The sequence below is a fragment of the Carcharhinus amblyrhynchos genome, unplaced genomic scaffold (genome assembly GCF_965287045.1).
Source record: "Carcharhinus amblyrhynchos unplaced genomic scaffold, sCarAmb.v2.hapA chromosome_202, whole genome shotgun sequence".
Classification (NCBI taxonomy): Eukaryota; Metazoa; Chordata; class Chondrichthyes; order Carcharhiniformes; family Carcharhinidae; genus Carcharhinus; species Carcharhinus amblyrhynchos.
Genome location: NW_027649942.1, coordinates 285,362 through 303,867, shown reverse-complemented (window position 1 = coordinate 303,867; position 18,506 = coordinate 285,362). Strand labels below are relative to the sequence as shown.

At 40.2% G+C, this 18,506-nt stretch overlaps 1 protein-coding gene across 12 annotated transcripts in view; it reads left to right on the top strand.

The window, feature by feature from the left end:
- Window positions 1-18,506, top strand: part of LOC145338868 (zinc finger CCCH domain-containing protein 10-like) — a 59,674-nt gene that overhangs the window by 12,336 nt on the left and 28,832 nt on the right. For 2 of the 12 annotated variants that reach the window (XM_080183257.1, XM_080183256.1), the window contains exons 2-4: window positions 10,963-11,011; window positions 13,372-13,450; window positions 15,608-15,721. The exons of 4 other annotated variants lie outside the window; for them this stretch is intronic. The gene's annotated coding sequence lies outside the window, so the exon portion shown is untranslated. Of the gene's footprint in view, window positions 1-1,949; window positions 10,855-10,962; window positions 11,012-11,130; window positions 11,164-11,190; window positions 13,451-15,607; window positions 15,722-18,506 lie in introns of those variants that run through there. 6 more of the 12 variants (XM_080183261.1, XM_080183260.1, XM_080183255.1 and 3 more) reach the window with 5 other exon arrangements.

The window sequence follows — 18,506 nt, the reverse complement described above, 5'->3', positions numbered from 1 at the left end:
TTCATAAATTACATGTGACTTGCTTTAGATTCGTTGATTTTACCACTGGGGATTCTAAAGCTTAATTCAACTCTTTTTACAGAAAAGGTTAAATAGTTGGAGGAGCAAGAGGGAAAATATACCAAACAATTTTGTTTTCATGTAGCATCAGTTTGTGTTTTCAGAGAAATAAACTGGAAAACTATGCCTCTGATATTCTTGAATACCAAAAATCTGCAACCTTATTTTTATTTCATGCAGCCCTCTCATGTGAGTGTGTTGTGCTGCTGTTTCTAAGCAATTATCTAATGCCTGGGTCCCTCTGATAGGCAAGTAGATCTGCAGCCAACAATCCGAGTTAGGCTAGAGGCTATATGGAGTGGTGAGTTGGCATCAGTGATGCAGGAGCTTTTGTCTTGAGTTTAATCTTTTGATGCAGGCGTTGGGGTCTTCCAAGTATAAGTTCCTGGTGAGAAATGTAGACTGTGGTCAGGTTTTTTTAGCTGCTGAGATGCAAGTACAGTAATGGCAAACGTCTGAAAGTGACCCGAGGCATACGTGGTGGTAAATGAGTGAACCATCAGGGTATCGCTTGTTCTTGTGCTTAAAGTAAATGACAATCAGAAATGGAAATCCATATCGGATTTTTCTCTTGGCTTGAGAATTCGGTTGCTGTTGGCACCACCAGAGGCACAACAACAGAATGCTTAGGATTGCTACCTTTTGGAAAATGGGTGGGTTAAATGTGGGATTGTAGCTTGAGCTCTTGCGTTTGCTGCTGATAGTGCATTGGAAATCTTATTAACATACCTCCACAACAGAAGTCATGAGTAAAAGGAAATTGTGCAGTCAGTCTAGATTTTAGCACTTTGGGGAAAAAATTGTCAAAGTGGGTCTGACTATTTTCATATGAGCATTGGTCACTTAAAACAAAACCTCAAAGAATAGACCAATTTGGAGATATCAGCATGGTTGTAAAGAAAAAAACAGCTAAATTAGGGGGCAGTGAGGGTAAGCTTGGTTTTTATCCCCCTCTCACCTGTGGCCGCTGATCTTTCCTCTCAGTATTGGATGTTTCCTTACCTTTCTCCATTTTAAGTGATGTGGGTTGGGGTAATTGAATTTGTCCTAATTTTACATTTTTGGAAAACTTTTCAGAGATAACATTTTTTAAAAACTTGCATCTTAAACCTGGTTGAAGTATTGGTGTGCTCCCTGCTCATAAATGATTCAGTGGGAGTGCTTCTGAGAAGGGAAAGAAATGGGATTGATTTCCTGCTTTTTAATTCCAAATCTTAGTGCTTTTATTTAACTGCACCCCCCCCCCCCCCCATTTTTCACAGAAATTGATACTTTGCATGTAATAACTTAGTGAGATGATTTCAACTGTTCCTTTTTGTTTGGAAGAGGCTTGTTAATGCCTTTGTGAAATTGCCTTGACTTAGAGATCTTTCTCTCACCCTGTTTGTGTTGGAGTTATAAAAAGAGGCGATAGGATTGGTAATCCTACCCCTGGTTTGTTAAGTTAGGTTTAGTGGGATTATTCTAAGATTTTATTGTGCGTGCACTCTGGAATGAATGGGTTAGATTGGCTGGGAGTCACTTTAACTTGTAGCAAGAATTCAAGATCTGCAGATCTGGGAGAGAGTACATTTGAGTGGTTCCATGCAAGTTGGTAAACTGGATCTCGTGGTACTGCAATTGCCCAGAGTCACTGGAAAAATAAACCATGAAGCTAATTTACAATAAATAAACAAGGTGTTTGGTAGGATAGTTGGGTTAAATTGGTTTTTGAAAACATAAGTTTCTTTGTGATAATTGTGTTGGATCACTTTTCAGCAAAAATCTTCTGACAACACATCTGTAAATATTTTTATTGGAGAATAATTGGCTACAGCCCTGCCTAATTTTACACACACACAAGTTATAACTTTACTGAAATTGATATGTATATAGAGTGCACCCCACCCCAGTGTAGTTATCCCATGAAAATAAACTCTGCAGAATACATTTTATGGTTTTAAACATAGCATAAATAATTCCAGTGATAAAGTGGAAACAATATTGTAAACAATATGCTCCATTTCAGCTGTTAAGAAAGATCAAAATGCAGTACTGCTACTGAGGGGGGAAACATTGTTGCATATAGCCAGATTTTCTGATCAAAAGCAACTACAGTTATGGCCATGTTCATTGGAACTGGAGTTACTAAGTCTTAAGTTACTAGCTATAATCAAGCAGAGAATCCTCACACCGTCTTGTTATTGGAAATATATGAGGAATGGTGCTTAAACAAAGGAAGCAATCAACATGCTTAAAGGGTTTCAGTCTGTCCTGTTGCTCCAAAGCACCTGAAGTTGTGCAAAATTCTTCAGCTATTGTTTTTTGCCTTTTTTCATTTCAAATGCAAAGTCAGTTGTACAAAATATGGTTCAATGTCTTGCAGCCAATTAATGATTGTCAGCTGCTTAATGGTCCCTCTTGCGTAGCCAGGTCAGTTTTGTACCAATGAATTGGCTAAATTTAAATAGCCACGGCTTCCATTGTTCTCAGAACCTGTTAACATTTTGACACACCAGGTCTTTAATTTCATGTAGTTCTTATCTATTCCTGCCCCCATTCCGTACTGTGTATATTGGATGGAATTTTATTCTTCAATGAAAGCTACCTGGCATGACTGCTAGTGTGAGTAAATTGCTGTTTTTCATTGTTCAACTAGAAGCAGAAGCTATCTTTTGCCTTCACTACGGTGCTCCTAGGGAAGGATGATCGTGGAAAGTTCATCTGTATTGACCATTGGGCCACCAGGCTGTGTGAGCAGCCTATGACGTAGCCCTGGTATTTCATTAACTTATTATTTAACAAATACCTGCTGATGACTCTGACTCTAAATTACTTCATTATTTAGGGGAAAAAAATTGCAGATCATCCCCTTTCTCGTTTTCTTTCTTGCTTGCTTGCTTTCCTTCCTCCACACAACTCCTGATTACTCAATTACTTTCCTTTCCCCACTGCTTGCTAGCAATGTTGATTGCTTCCTTTGTTTAGGCACTGTTCCTTGTCTCCTCAAGCTACTGCTGCATAGCTAGTTTCCCTTCAGGGTCCTTGAATGCATCATCTCTGAATGTCTATTTATACTTGCTCGGTCCACAATTCACTCTTTGAATCCATTTAGTTCAGCTTTTGCTCACACACCATTTAAAATCTCTGCTCAATGTCAATAACAACCCTTGTATAAGATCATCTCTCCTCAAATTCTAATGTTTGTTCTTTTTCTTAACATACTTGCATAAGTGGGGTTTCTAGTTCCATATGTGTGCTGATGGCACCGTGCCCAACTTATCATCATTGTTGACTTCAATGCCTCTTTTGTAGCATGGGACTGCTAATCTGACATTCAGCCATACATGAGCCTAAACTTTCTCCATTTTGTTTTAAAAATTGGGAAGATCAAATAGGACTTGTGCTGTGCCCACCCACAACTCAAGACTCCTGACTGACTTCACCTTCAGCTGAATGCTTAGGTTGAACTACAAAATGTAACATAGCTCTTTGCTTGCTGCTGCCCACTGCTGAAATCCTTTTCTGCACTATCATTACCACTTGACTCAATTTCACACATTCTCTCCTTGAGATGATTTCATCCTGTTCCATGCCAAGTATCGCTTGCTCATTTGTCACAGTTCCTTGAAAAGAATCCCCACAACGCCAATGGAAAGAAAACCACTGGACTTTGCTTTAAATTTTAATGTAACAAACCAACTAAAATCAACACAGCTGAAACATTAACAGATGAAGGATATTATGTAAAATGGTAACTTAAGTAGTCAATCTGACAAAGATACTCAATTACAAGTACTTGCATTACTTTCTGCATGAACTTGGGGATATGTGTAAACTCAGTTTTTCCAACTTGGTCTCATTCGTAGGATTTCGCACCTCTCATCCAATCATTTCAGCTCTTGCATCCACCGGCAGCTGTATTCAGTCTTAAGTCTCCAGTTATAATTTCCATAAACAAGGTGCATGTCTATGAACCCCCTCATACTTGGGTCATGACAGTCCTGATGAAACAGAAACCCCAGGGACTCCCTTTTCCAATTCCTTTAAAAGGTCTGGCGGGCTCTGACACTACTTCAAGCTGCAATAGGTATTGTCTAATCCACCATTCCATGCTCTTTCTGTATTCAGTGTTCTGTCTTTTCCAACTGTATAGCGTGAACAGAAACACAATCTTTGCTCTATTCTCAAAGAGACCTGCTTCAACACCAGGATCTGATCAAAGACTGCTAAACAGAAAACTATTCAATTTAACAACAGCCTTGCCTTGTTTTTTCTTTGGTAGTTCAGAACATAAATGGCAGAATCCTTAGGACTTGTACAGTAAATGGCAGAACCCTTAGAGTATTGATAGGCAAAGGAATCTGGGTGTACAGGTACACAGGTCACTGAAAGTGGCAATGCAGGTGGAGAAGGTAGTCAAGAAGGCATACAGCATGCTTGCCTTCATTGGCTGGGGTACTGAGTTTAAAAATTGGCAAATCACGTTGACGCTTTATTGAACTTTAGTGAGGCCGTACTTGGAATATAGTGTTCAATTCTGGTCGCCACACTACTAGAAGGATGTGGATGCTTTGGGGAGGGTACAGAAAAGATTTACCAGGATGTTGCCTGATATGGAGGGCATTAGCTATGAGGAGAGGTTGGAGAAACTTAGATCACTGGAGCAATGGAGGTTGAGGGGAGATCTGATAGAAGCCTACAAGATTGAGAGGCATGGACAGAGTGGATAGTCAGAAGCTTTTTCCCACGGTGGAAGAGTCAATTACTAGGGGGCATAGGTTTAAAAGCGATGTACGAGGCGGATTTTTTACACAGTGGTGCCTGGAACTCGTTGCCAGGGGAGGTAGTGAAGCAGATATGGTAGTGACTTTTAAGGGGCATCTTGACAAGTACATGAATGAGATGGGAATAGAGGGATATGGTCCCCAGAAGCATAGGAGGTTTTAGTTAAGTCAGGCAGCATGGTCGGTGTAGACTTGGAGGGCCAAAGGGCCTGTTCCTGTGCTGTAATGTTCTTTGTTCTAACACTGGAAATTTATGCGGGGATTTATTTTTTAAAAAAAACCCAGGCTGACACCTCCCTCCTTTGATCACTCACTGATTGTCCACCTATGAAACTTTGTGTTACTAGCTTTGTGGGTCCTGAGTGGCTGTTGAGCCTGATCCTAGAGCCGCGTCTTCGACGGCACACTAGGTAGATATTTCAGAGAGGGTTCGGTCCTTGGACTCTAGATCGCTGGTATTCCTTTCTCGGGCTCTTTTTCTGGGCCTCCTCTTGCTGTCGTAAGTTTTTGAAGAATTGTGTCCCTTCAATCAAGAGGTTCCTCCAAGTAGGTCTCTTCTGAGAAGGATATCCCAGGTGTTGATGGCTATGTTGCATCTCTGGAGGTAAACCTTCAGGGTGTCATTGAAATGCTTCCTTTGTTCTCCTTGTTTGAAAGCTGCCTTTGAGTTGGGTGAAGATGATTTGTTTTGGCAGTCAGGACACTGATCCTAATCATGTTGTTGTCCCAGCGGAGTTTGTTTTGGATGATAATGGCTTAAGTGCAGGTGCTTTTGACTCCCATTAGTACGCCTGTCCTAGCAGATACAGAGAATCTATTTCAGACAGCATTGATGGAACGTCTCTAGGACCTTGTGGTAGTGTCTGTACGTGGTCCAAGTTTCTGAGCCATATAGAAGAGTTAGGAGGACGACTGCCTTGCACATGAGGGTCTTGGTGTCAGCACAGTTGTCGAAGACTCATCCTTGGGCATCTGATGGTGGCGCTTGGAGATTGGATATGATATTGGATCTCCGCATTGATGTCAACCTTAGAGGAGAGGGCACTCTCCAGATGGGGAAAATGTTCTATATTTGAGAGGGTTTCTCCATTGATCTTGATGGGGAGACTGATCTTGACCTGGAGTGGGTTGGTAAAGGACTCGAGTCATCTTGAGGTTGAGGCGGAGACCAATTCTTCAATATGCCTTTGTGAAGGTATGAAGCATGGCTTGGAGACACTTCTGACCGTAGAGACACCCTTTCCCTCTTCGCTTTACCCTTTGCTGCTTGACTTGATTCCTATGGTAACCCCAGAACCTATGGGAATCTCTTGGAAGCTAATATCCTAATCAGGAAACAAGTTAAATTGGTTTCAAATTAATCCCCAGCCCAATTTGTTCTTGAAGGGAAGTTGCACAAAATAAAATGCAGGTTTTTCCTAGCATGTGGGTCATTTCACAAACCTGTCCTTCTTTGCAAATCTTTCCATCACCCTACATCTGCAACTTCATTTAGTCTTTCTGGTGCTTTTCTGATTTGTCATTGCATAGCTATTTTTCCACATTTCTTGCACAAGCTGCTTTATCTTGTGCTTAATTTCCTGGTGGATCTCGTGTTCTAGAAATATTTTCCACTTTGAAGAGCTCATCCTTCAGTTTTCTCCAAGTGTATTTTTTCATGCTGGCTGAATTAATGCACATCAACAGAATTAACTTTATTTTCAGTTACATCTGCTACTTTCTAACTTGGTGTACATGGCTGGTGCTTTACTTTTTTTTCTATTCATGGGATATGGGCGTCACTGGCTGGGCCAGCACTTATTGCCCATCCCTAATTGCCCTTGAACTGAGTGGCTTGCTCAGCAATTTCGGAGAGCATTTAAAAGGCAACCACATTGCTGTGGATCTGCAGTAGATCGTGTAGGCTGCAATGACAGATTTCCATCTCTAAAGGACATTAGTGAACCAGATGGGTTGTACGACAATCATTTCGTGGTCATTAAACTTTTAATTTTAGATTTTTCAATTCAAATTTCACCACGATGGGATTCTTGTCATGACTTCGCTTTATCGGTGTTTATGTGCTCAGTTAGACAAGCCACTACAACCTTTGGAAAGATAAGTCCCCATTTATAGACAGACTTAGAATATTCAACAAGTGTCCCAAAACAGTGCAGTGTGTGTAAATGATACTTGATAGTGGTGATTACATTTGGGAACTGTGCGTTAAAAGTGTGTCCATCCCATTACTTGGCATGATAAAAATGGATCCACTATCCGTAAGAAGTCTCACAACACCAGGTTAAAGTCCAACAAATAAACCTGTTGGACTTTAGCCTGGTGTTGTGAGACTTCTTACTGTGTTTACCCCAGTCCAACGCCAGCATCTCCACATCGGGAATTACTCCGACAGTCTCAGCAGCAACTTGCGTAAAGTACCTTTAACTTTGAAACACGTTACAGTGCTTCTTGGATTAAAAAAAAGTCAGTTAGGATTTGGTGTCGTATGAGAAGCACATAGTAGAGTTTTGGGTAAGCTGGTTTACTGAGTGAGAGCAGTGGAGTAATGAAATTCAAAGATGATGATGTGCGGATAAATTTTACAAGAGCAGATGGACTGAATTAGGGGTAGAGGAAGGTGATCCTATTCAAGGGAAAATCAATAGTCATTGTAGTGGAGAGCAGAAAAGCTCATCTCCGGTTGAATTGAATGCTGAGGCAGTGAACAGTTGAAGTAGGAAGAGAAGCTATTTCAATTGCTGCTCCTGGTTTAGTGGCTAGGTAAGAGCGGAACCAAGAAGTGCAATCCACCAAGCTAGACGAGAGAGCAAATTAAACCTAGGATCCTTTTCAAAGCAACATTGCAAATCAGAAGATGACAGTACCCACTTTTTGGTATTTGAGATCTTGTACCTGGGCCCGAGATACAAGATTTACTGCAAAGCTGGTTCAGGGACTTGAAGTACTGATAATTAGCTGAGATGCATCTTGTAAATTAGATAATGGGGTTGCCTTGCAAAAATGGGTGGAACAGCTTGCTAAGCCAATCACTTTGAGGTATCAGATAGGGAGGATAGATAGCGCAAATAGAATGTGCCTGGCAATTATGGAACTTTAGTACATGTGTAAGGTTCCATGATGAAGATTTCTAAATTAATGTCCCTTTATATACAGAAGCACTAAGTAGAAGTGGTTTTCTAAAATGTTGAAGTTTCTGGCACTGTAGTTGTAACATAACTGTCTTGAAATCTTAATTGTAGATTTTGTAGTCAGATGCAAATCTTTCCAGTAGTTCCTGGTCTCAAAGAAAATTGCAAATACAGATTAATCTGTATAATTCCTAGGATTTTGGTTGGAGAGCTATGTTCAATAATGATTTAATGCAGCTTTTTGACCATTTAATGCAGAGCAATTCTGTCTGGACCCACCCCCACCTGATGAAGCTGCAATCAGTTGTAGTGCTTCTGTTACCAGTCTAATCGCTAATTGATTAACAACTGGTACACTCCACTATTAAATCTACTTCCTGGTCTGTCGAGCAATACAGTATATTTACTCACCGGGCTGCTGCTATTGTGTTTGTAGTTGAATTCTGGCCGCTTGTGTTTCAAATCTTAACTTTACAAATAAATTTTGGATAGGTTTAAATACCAATTTATATCTCAAAAATGTTATGTTAATGCTTTTAGGTTTGGTTTCATTTGGTATGTTAAGCTGTGGGCATTAGTCATAGAGGTATACAGCACAGAAAAGGGCCCTTTGGCCCATTGTGTCTGCGCCAGTCAAAGACAAACCACCTAACTGTTCTAATCCTATTTTCCAACATTTGGCACATAGCCTTATACGCCTTGGCATTGCAAGTGCACAACTAAATACTAAAATGTTATCGGGGTCTCTGCCTTCACCACCCTTTCAGGCAGTGAGTTCCAGACTCTAACCACCCTTTGGATGAAACAGTTTTTCCTCTCATCCTGTCTAAACCTGCCCATAGCTTAAATCTGTGGCCCATAGTCATTGATCCCTCCACTAAAGGGAAACGTTTCTTTCTGTCCCACGTAATTTTATACATAACAATGATGTCCCCCCTTGGTCTCCTATGCTCCAAAGGAAACAGCCCCAATTTATCCAATCTCTCAAGTAAAACTGTCCAGCCCAGGCAACATCCTGGTAAATCTTCTCTGCACACTTTCCAGTACTACCACATCCTTCCTATAATGTGGATTCCAGAACTGCACACAATGCTCTAGCTGTGGCCTAACCAACGTTTTATTCAATTCCAGCACAACCTCCCTACTCCTAAACACACTGTCTCTGCTAATAAAGGCAAGTATAACATATGCCTTCTTAACCACTTTATCCACCTGTCCTGCTACCTTAAGGGACTGAGCCAAAGTCCCTCTGATCCTCACTGCTTCCACGGTCCTGCCATTCATCATGTATTTCCTTGTCTTGTTTGTCCTGCCTAAGTGCATCACCTCACACTTATCCAGATTGAATTCCATTTGCTACTGATCAGCCCATCTGACCAGTCTGTTCATATCCTCCTGTAATGTAAGGCTATCCTCCTCAGTAGTTATCACCCCACTAATTTTCATATCATCTGTGAACTTACTGATCAACTCTCCTACATTCAAGTCCAAATCATTTATATAAACCACAAACAGCAAGGGCTCCAACACTGATTCCCTGCAGGATCCCACTGAACACAGGCCTCCAATCAGAAAAACAACCCTTGACCATCACCCTCTGCTTCCTGCTACTCAACTAATTCTGGATTCCATTTGCCACATTTCCTTGGATCCCATGGGCTCTGACCTTGGCTACCAGTCTCCCACGAACCTTAGTGAAATCCAAATAGACTACATCAAATGCATTGCTGTCATCTACACACCTGGTCACTTTTTGAAAAATTCAATCAAATTGGTCAGACATGACCTTTGTTTAACAAAACCATGCTGACTGGTGTTGTTTAGTCGCTGCCTCTCCAAATGCAGATTAATTTTATTGCTCAGAATTACTTCTAATTGTTTCCCCACCACTAAGGTTAGACTGACTGGCCTGTCGTTTCCTGGTTTATCCCTTGCTGCCTTGAATAATGGTATTACATTGGCTGTTCTCCAGTCCTCCGGTACCTCTTTTGTGGAATTGAAAACTCCCCTGCCTCACTGAACAGCATGGGGTCTGGCCCTGGGGATTTATCTGCTTTTAAGCCTGACAGACCACTGAGAACCTTCTCTTTGTCTATGTTCCTTTTTTAAAGACGCACAGAATTTAAACAAAATCATTTAACGTGTCATAATATTGTGGGTAAATTGCGAAAGGGAATTTCAATATATTAGTAGACAGATTTTATTTCTCTATAGGAGAGAGCAATCCTGAGAGTTTACATTTTAATGAATAGTATCTTTTAATTAAAACCATTCTAGACTTCATAGCTGCAAAATTTGACTATTTTATGTTGTTTAGGCATCACTACTTACAGCACAAATAAGTTCTGATTATCAGCTGAAGGAAAACAAAGTATGGATATATTCTTTGAAGAAGCACCTGCTTCAGGAAAAGCATGCACAAGATGCTCTTTTCCTGTACTGTAAGGACACCTTGCATTTGCTCATATGCTAGTTTGTTTTCATTGTCACATTGCTGCTCAGTAGAGCTGAATTATTTACCTTTTAGATTTTACATTTTGCAAAACTGTTTTCACTTAATTGAACTAAGTATTTTGTAAAATGTGATATAGTGTTTGTGATGGCCACTCATGCTTACAGCACATATTGATGAAGTACCAAAAAAATGAATCATTGTTATGTACCATGTTTCTGCATCCACATAAAACAACACAATCATGTATCACACTTTGTTCTACTTGCTGTGGAAAATTATGCATCAACTGAATGGTGTCACTATAAGGGTACTGAATGGGAAAAGTTCATGGGCAACATCGTCAAAGTGAAACATCTGAAGGGATTGTGTCCGTGTAGCTAACCTGTACTCCTGAGGTATATGAAGGATACTTTTATTTGAAGAATGAGAAAGACCTATGATGTAGGTAATATTTTTGATTATTTTCTGAATTGTGTTGTATTTTAAGTGAATTATTAACTCTGTTACACACCTAGGTGGTATAATGAACCTTTTTTATTACCATGAAAATTAGGTCCAATGGAGCACCTCCAGAGCAGTTCTCAGAACTCTGTAATAAGAAAGTAAGTAGATTTTTCAGTTTTGTGGTTCTGCATTCAATTCACTAAGAGGTGCATGTACTTATGTCATCATTTATTTTGATTATTCTGGTCATCTTGCCTTTTAATTTTGGTTTGCCTAGCTGGCGCAGAATGAGGAATACTGGCAACAGGTGGTGAGTCTTACAGGTTCTTTAAATGTCTAGAAATCCTGTGCTGCTTGTTATTAAAAGCAACATGGCATGACTTAAGCATTTTTTTAAAAAAAATACTGATTTTAGCTTAAATTTGATTGTGATTAGTAGTACACATGCTGCAAATTCTGATGTCACCAGTTGTTATAAAAACACAACACTGTTTCTGAAATTGAGCTGAAACAGTCTCTTGTCCTCCAGTGCTATGTTCTTTTAAGGGCCTGTTTGGAACAATAGAATTCTCCTGATTGCATCTGTTCAGGAACTGATGGTGAAAGGAGAACTTGGGTAAAAGATGGGCAGACAACTGGCAGATGCAATTCAGTGTAGAAACAGTATCTTTTGAAGGAAAGAGAAAGGAAGTATGCTATAAAAAGTAACATTTAAGAATAGAAGGACCTTGATACACAGGCCATTGAAGGTGGAAGTCCAAGTGAATAAGGCCATAAGTAAGGCAAACAAAATCCTTGACTTGTTAAAACGATTTAAACCTGTAGTCAAAGTGATGTTGAATTTGTACAAAACCTTTAGGCTGTACCACACTTGGAGTATTCTGTTCAGTTTTTTGGCCATGTTTATAAGAAGAATTATAGAAGCAATAGGTGTTATATGGGTTCATTAGAATGTAACCAGGGATGAGGAGATGTGATTATCAAGTTAGACTTTTCATGAGTTGGGTGGCCTGTCAGTACAATTGACAATAATGGAACATAACTTTAAGATAATCAGAAACAGGTGGGGAGGGCAAGAAAATTTTCAGTGCAATAATGTTGAATCCTCTTAGAGTACATGCATTTAAATTAGATCAGGAGTAGGCCACTCGAGCCTGCTCTGCCATTCAATAAGATCATGGGCTGATATGATTATAACCTCAATTCCACATTCCAGTCTACCCCTGATAACCTTTCACTCCCTTGCTTAAGAAGAATCCATCTACTTCTGTCTGAAAAATATTAAAAACTCTGCTTCCGCTGCCTTTTGAGGAAGTGTGTTCCAGGCACACACAGCCCTCTAAGAAAATATTTCTCCTCATCTCTGTCCTAAATTGGTGACCCCTAATTTTTAAACAGTGACCAAGTTCCAGATTCTCTTCACATGAGGAAGCATCCTCTCCACATCCACCCTGTCAAGATCCTGAAGGATCTTGTATGTTTTAATCAAGTCGCCTCTTAATCTTCTAAACTCCAACACATACAACTCTAGCCTGTCCAACCTCTTCCCTTAAGACAATCCACCCAATCCAGCTATTAGTTTCGTAAACCTTTGAACTGTTTCCAACACATTTACATCCTTCCTTGAATAAGGAGGCCAATATCAGTCCATCCTTCATCCTTTAATTATTCATTTACATTACTTTTTTAAATATATTTTCTTAACTTTACCAACAATTTGTATATTATTTTAAACCTTAGGACTGGAATAGACTTTAACCACTTAACAGATATTCACCCAACAGCTAGCAACTTTCCCTGTGGTAGAGTAATAACCAATTCCAAACTCCCAAGTATACGTTTAGTTCCAAAGCCACACGTAAATTATTTTGAAAGAAGCTTGGAATTGTTGAGAAGACAGGAATATTGAAAGGTTTGGGGTGGAACAGGAGAGTGGATTAATTAAACAAGGTGAGATTTTCAAGCATATGGAGAACAAGCAAGAATGTGGGATTAGACTAGGTGGTTTGAGGAGAAAAACATGGGTGCAGACTTGATGCCTGTTTTTGCACTAGCACATTTTATGATTCTAAGTCGAACACTTGGAATTTCTTTTACACCAATTTATCACTCGAGTAACAAAACTTCGGCAAATTTACTGAGATTTTTATCAGCCTTTTGGCACTGTCCGATATTAGGCAAATTGGAAGGTGCACATGCTTTTGTTTCTGTATCATAAACACTAAATTATGCCCACAAGTTAAGAATTTCACTAGAGGGTAATCAAATTTATGCAATTTTTCACATGCACACTAAATTTATTAAAAATGCGATAACCATGGTGCACACTTTCCATTTGTGCATGATTACTACTAGCACAATGCCCATGAGGCACTACACATAACTAAGTGTATATTTGACATGAAATAGGGTTGAAACACTCCATGTACTGAATAGCCTGAAGCACATTACTTTTCCAGCTTTGGTGACCTGAAAACTCAGCAACTTGCAAATAATTCTGCTCTTGTTTTTCTCTCAGTACACCTGATCCTTTTATGGACAGTTGGAGCTTTTTGCCTTCCATAAAAACATAAGGGATTTTGTCTCATCGGACTCTGGTGGGTTCCTTTCAGTATTCTTTAAAGTGAAAGCCATACTTGATGCTGTAATAGAGACTCGAGGATTTAAGATTTTCATTCAATTTGAAGTGACTTTTGCCAAAATACAATTTGTACAATACAAGTGAACATACAACAAATGTTGGATTGTGTGTTTTTACTTAATATAAGCTAAACTGTTAACTGTCATTTGAATCCTTGCTTGCAGTCACGCTGATTTTTTTTTGCACTAACGTGGCAAATGGAGGAAAGTACATCTTAATTAAAGCCAAATTCTCTGCTGCTGATTGTTGCTTCTGAGGGTATTAGTAGGGTTCTTTCAGATTTTCATTATGGAAAGTCTTAAGTTTGGCGCTCAAATTTTATATTTAAAAAAAAAACTCTCCCTGCATTTTATTTGCTGTATGATGTTTGTTTCAGCCTTTGAACATTAGCTAAATTTCTTCAAAGATAAAAATGCTGGCTTTAAATATGAATCTACAGTAACATGGGGTAACTTTGGGCTTTCTGGTTTGAAACCTGCATGGTTGTTCAGGAGGATTTACATAAAGCTGAATTTTTGGAGCTGCAGCTTTACTTCGCCATCGTAACTGCTATTTAAACTTGAAGCAATGCCTTTTTTTCATGGCAAACAACTAACAGCTCTGTGAAAGCAGCTATAAGCAAAACCAATGACAATTCTGGATAGCACAAGTCATGCGCAAGAAAAAAATTTTTGCATTATCACGGCAAGTAATTAATAGATTTATGTGAGTGGCTGAGATGCAAAAAACAGTGACAATTCCAGGTACCACGAGTCATGCGCAAAAAGAAAAGGAATAATTATAGTGATATTCTGGCAGCTATGAGGTAATTCCTCTATAAACATGCTTGCTTATCCACTAATTCTGGCAAAATAAAAACAATACCTCCAGTAGTGGTGTCAATGACTAAATGACCTCATAAGATAGAACAGCAAACAAAAAACTGAGTGAGTGATTTAGTGCCTGGTCAGATCACTTAACTTAGTCAAATGTTATGTGAGCATGTTCCATGTTCGTGACAGGGAACCACTTTCAAAGGAAGCACGGGTTGGAGATAGGGCTACAACCTTTTTGCACAGACTCTTGAACCTGTTTTTCCTTAGACCATGATTTTTATGTACAATAAATTAACTTCCACCCCCCCGCCCCCCCCCCCCCCCCCCTGAAATTTGTCTTGGACTAACATATAGTATGTAATCTGCAGGAAAATGCCACTCCTGTAATATGCTCCACAAAACATTAGTCTTGATAACTTGGTGTTTTAGTATTGTTTTGCAACCTTTCTTTCACTAAAGTTCTGTGTGACACTATCACATGATTTGATCATTTGTGTGCTGGGTCTGTGAGTCAAAAGGTTCTGGGTTTGAGCCCACTCTGACTTGAACACATAATCCACTCTTGACACTTCAGCACAGTACTGAGGGCATGCTACATTGCCAGAAATGGTTCTTTTGGCTAAGATGTAAAACTGCAGTCCCATCTGCCTGTTCGAGCAAGTGTAAAAGACCCTGGCGCAAAATCTGAGGAGTATGGGTGTTATCCCAGTGTTGTGGGCAACATCTATCCCTCATCAAGCAACACAAAAAGCAGACTTTCTTGCCATTTATCGCAATTGCTGTTTGTGAAACTTTGCAGTGCGCAAATAGGCTGCAGTGTTTGTCTAAAAAACAAGTGACTGCACTTCAAAAGCAATTCATTAGCTTTAGATCATCCTGAAAGCATGAAGGGCGCTATATAAATAAAGTCCTTTCTCAGGGATGTTATATCATGATTTGGAGAATTATTTCACTAACAGGGTTACAGGGAAATATTGTGTATTGTAATGCTTTACACATCTTGTATCAGATTATAAGAATAATTATGTCATTGTTTCAATTGAAAAGTAAGCAGAAAGCTTTTCTATTTGAAAAACTATAATAAGCCTATCAAAAGGTGCGCTGCAGAAAACATTCAACATCTCTCACTATGTTCCCAGTTTTTCAGGCATTTATCGTTTACACAGGCAGTCCAAGTTTTAACAATTTAAGTTAAAAATGGTAATGGTTATAAGGCAATGATTCAGTTAAAGTTGTCATCAATTACTTGCTGTAGCTCCCCATAACTGAGTGACATATTGCATTGGTGTAACTTTCAGCTATGACACTGCCTCTGGATAGTCATACAAGCCATAACCCTCTTACCTTGGAGTTGAAATGGAGGTGGTATGCTGAAGGTGAAATATAATGCCAGTACATGGCAGAAAGAAACAGTAAGTAATGAATTTAGTCCCATGTTTCTTGAGGTACTTGCCTTGCAGAAAGGCATGAAAGTTATCCTTCTCTGTCAAGAAATGGTGTATGAGGGAGGAAGGTAACAAAATTGGTTATTACATAGGACCTGGAATTAGAAAGCTTTGTTCAAAAGGTTCTATTATAATTCTTTATTGTGTTTTACTAGTAAGTTTCCATCTTAACTGCATTCCCCCATTACCTGCAACTGGGAAAACCAATCAAATTGGAACGGTAATCGGAAAGCCATTCAAAATGCACCCATATAAATAGAGTATTGTGGAAGTAATAGTTCATAGAGAAGTGTTTAACTTTCTTTTATACTTTGCATATCCTGGGAAAATTTCAGACTGTCCAGGCTAACTACATCCTTTTTTTAGTTTTCCGCCTATTATGGTGCTGAATCACACCCTAATATTACAATAGTAAGGATAATTAAAGGTTAAAAACAAATTCCCAGAACAATTTAACAAAATATTTTACAAATATTCTCGGCTTCTCTTTTAGCTTTTTCTTTATCCACATTCTCCCTTTGTCTGTTATTTTTATTTAAATTATTTTCCATCTACTCCACCCCACCTTAATCAAAGTATTGCGTTTAAGCTTTTTAACTTCTGTTTCTTGGGCCTTGACACCCACATGGAAAGTGGGAGCCAAATCCCAATTAAATGACTCTTGCCTTGGAACAGATTCAATGGCTCTTTGTTTTTGCAATAAGAAGTCTCAACACCAGGTTAAAGTCCAACAGGTTTATTTGATAGCAAAAGCCACTGGCTTTCGGAGCACTCGCTGCTCCTTTCTCAGGTGAGTGGGATTTCAGTTCACAAACAGGGCATATAAATACACAAACTCAATTTACAAAATAACGGTTGGAATGCGAGTCTTTACAGGTAATCAAGCCTTAAAGGTACAGACAACGTGAGTGGAGAGAGGGCTAAGCACAGGGTAAAGAGATGTGTATTGTCTCCATCCGGGATAGTTATTGAGATTTTGCAAGTTCAGGCAAGTTGTGGGGGTTACAGATAGTGTGACGAACCCAAGATCCCAGTTGAGGCTGTCCTCTTGTGCAGAACTTGACTATCAGTCTCTGCTCTGAAGACCGCTTTGGAGAACGCTTACCCGAAAACCAGAGGCCGAATGCCCGTGACTGCTGAAGTGTTTCCCAACAGGAAAAGAACACACTTGCCTGGGGATTGTTGAGCGGTGTTCATTTCATCTGTTGTCATAGCGTCTGCATGGTCTCCCCAATGTACCTTGCCTTGGGACATCCTTTCCTGCAGCGTATCAGGTAGACAACGTTGGCCAAGTTGCAAGTGTATGTACCGTGTACCTGGTGGATGGTATTCTCACGTGAGATGATGACATCCATGTCGATGATCCGGCATGTCTTACAGAACCAGGAGCACACCTCGTCACAATGGATGTCTGAGCACTCTACACCAGCATTCTCCACGACAATGGCATTGCTGCAACTGCCAATCTCCAGATGCAATTTTACAACTCATCCGTTTCATCCTGGACCAATGTTTTCATCTTCAACAACCAGTTCTTCTTCCAGACACGGAATAGCCATGGGGACCAAATTCGCACCTCAATATGCCAACATCTTCATGCGCAGGGTCAAACAAGACTTCTTCACCACACAGGACCTTCAGCCAATGCTATACACTAGATAAATCAATGACATTTTCTTCCTTTGAACTCATGGTGAACAATCACTGAAAGAACTATATGATGACTATAAGTCCCATCCCACCATCAGACTCACCATGGGCTACTCTCTGGAATCGGTTGCATTCTTGGATACACACATCTCCATTAAGAACGGTCACCTCAGCACCTCACTGTACCACAAGCCCGTGGATAACCTCACAATGCTCCACTTCTCCAGCTTCCACCCTAAACACATTAAAGAAGCCATCCCCTATGGACAAGCTTTCTGTATATACAATGGATCTGCTCAGACGAGGAGGATCGCGACAGACACCTCCAGACGCTGAAAGGTGCCCTCGTAAGAACAGGATATGGCACTCGACTCATCGATTGGCAGTTCTGACACGCCACAGTGAAAACCACACCGACCTCCTCAGAAGATGAACACGGGACATGGCAGACAGAGTATCCTTCGTCGTCCAGTACTTCCTGGGAGCGGAGAAGCTACAACATCTTCTCAGGAGCCTTCAACATGTCATTGATGAAAATGGACATCTTGCCAAGGCCATCTCCACATCCTCACTTCTTGCCTTCAAACAACCACACAACCTCAAATAGACCACTGTCCGCAGCAAACTACCCAGCCTTCAGGAGAACAGTGACCACGACACCACACAACCCTGCCACAGCAACTTCTGCAAGACATGCCTGATCATCAACAGATGCCATCATCTCTCATGAGAATACCAGGTACATGGTGCATACAGTTGCAACTCGGCCAACATTGTCTACTTGATACGCTACAGGAAAGGATGTCCCGAGGCATGGTACATTGGAGAGATCATGCAGACGCTACGACAACGGATGAAATGAACACCACTGAACAATCCCCAGGCAAGAGTGGTGTTTTCCTTTTGGGGAACACTTCAGCAGTCCCAGGCATTCGGCTTCTGGTTTTCGGGTAAGCATTCTCCAAAGCGGCCTTTAGAGCCGAGACTGATAGCCAAGTTCTGCACAAGAGGACGGCTTCAACTGGGATCTTGGGTTCATGTCACACTATCTGTAACCCCCACAACTTGCCTGGGCTTGCAAAATCTCACTGACTGTCCTGGC